The sequence below is a fragment of the Psittacula echo genome, assembly GCF_963264785.1.
Source record: "Psittacula echo genome assembly, chromosome: 2".
NCBI lineage: Eukaryota > Metazoa > Chordata > Aves > Psittaciformes > Psittacidae > Psittacula > Psittacula echo.
Window position 1 is genome coordinate 68,515,667 of NC_137737.1, and position 2,064 is coordinate 68,517,730.

Below are 2,064 nucleotides of genomic sequence, written 5' to 3' on the forward strand. Positions count from 1 at the left end.
ATAAATACGATCTAAATGAATTCCTGTGATTGCCTAGGCAGGTGGGAGAGGAATCTCAGAATGGTTTGGGTTGGAAGGGACCCTAAAGCTCATCCAGTTTCAACTCCCTGCCACGGGCAGGGGCACCATCCACTAGAACAGGTTGCTCAAAGTCTTGTCCAACCTGGAAGGGGAGCCTTGTACACTGTGGGTGTGGTATTTGGGTGTCTGCTAGAGATTGATACGTCCTAACCAGTTGCTAACAAACGGAGAACAAATTGGAGCAAGAATCCCAACCCCACCAGATAAAGGGCCAGGTTTCACTAATGTGGCTTAAGAAACATGACTTACCAGCATAACCACTGGAATTTGAATTTCTTCTCAAACAAGGTTCCAGAGGAGCCAAATCTCTCTGGCTGAAACTTTTACACCTTCATTATGCGGTGTTTGTCAAGGGAATTGCAATTTACTGACAATTTATAGGAAGGCATTAGTGTATCCGAGTGAAAGCATCACAGCACATCTGTAAGTAAAACAGCACTTCAGAAAAATTTACAAAGAAAACATCTGACTTCTACTTTGGTAGAGGCATAATCAGTAGTGATTTAAGGAAAATGAAAGGCAGCATTCTTGGACAAATAGGCAGTTAGAAAAAAAAAAAGTAGTTTAGGAGGTCACATTCAACAAGTGAAAGGAAGGAATAAAGAACTGATGAAGCAGCTTTGGGGGTTTGGCATGGGGTTATATTATTATTGTTATTTCTCACCTGGTTTTCTCTCTCCCTTCTCAGTCAAGATTACGTTTTTGAGGATGAAAGTGTTTCCGTCAGGAAAACGTGTGTATTTTATTTAGGACAAATGTGTGAACATTTGCAATTTCTTACACTAGCTTTCTGATGAAAGAAAAAGTGCTCCAAAACCACCTCTGAAAATAAATAAGACAACTTCCCTCTGTTCTCAGGGAACATTTAATGCCTGATGCATTTTGTGAAGTCTCACGTCAGTTAAGCCAAAGCAGAGTGTCTGTAGCTAGTCTCTCACCATTCGTACTCAGCTACCTAAAAGCAGCAGATTGACTTTCAAATGTGCTGAATAACCAGCTTCACTGCTTGATACCTTTGCAAATAAGATGCTTGCTCTACATGTCCATGTTTGGAAATTTTGGCTGAATTCTATTCTTGCTAAATGTGATACAAGATGGAGATTGCTGGTAAATGAAAACAAATCTGCAGCCTTTCTGCACTAGCTCTGGTTTAAGAGGCATCACATAAACAGTAACTATTACTAATCAAAGACCACATCATCACAACAAGACAATATAGGTCTTTGCATGAGATCTGGTAGCTCATACATCTAGGTGTCAGATTTCTTTGTCACTGAGTACATTCAGGCCTAGAGTATGCCTAAGTTGGAGATGCATATGTTGGAGATAATCAGAATGAAATTAATTTGATTTGCAAGGTGTTAATCGATTGGGCAAAAGGTCGCGTCAAGCAGAGATCAAATTAACTGCACAAATCGGATGCATTTTGAACGGCTGGCTAAATACGCCCACTTAAGAGATGTTAATTTAAGAGCTTTCTAAAGAAACTGGGGCTAACACTCAGCTTTCTTTTCTGCGCAGAAAGGCTGAAAACCATCCCCCAGTTGTGATATCACAAATGTTACCTCAGAAAATATATATAAGCACAGCACACACGATATCTTAGAATCATAGAATCATAGAATAGTTAGGGTTGGAAAGGACCTTAAGATCATCTAGTTCCAACCCCCCTGCCATGGGCAGGGACACCTCACATTAAACCATGCCACCCAAGGCCTCATCCAACCTGGTCTTGAACACCACCAAGGATGGAGCATTCACAACCTCCCTGGGCAACCCATTCCAGTGCCTCACCACCCTCACAGTAAAGAATTTCTTCCTTAGATCCAATCTAAACTTCCCCTGTTTAAGTTTGAACCCGTTACCCCTTGTCCTGTCCCTACAGTCCATGATGAATAGTCCATCCTCAGCATCCTTGTAGGCCCCCCTCAGATACTGAAAGGCTGCTATGAGGTCTCCACGCAGCCTTCTCTTCTCCAGCCT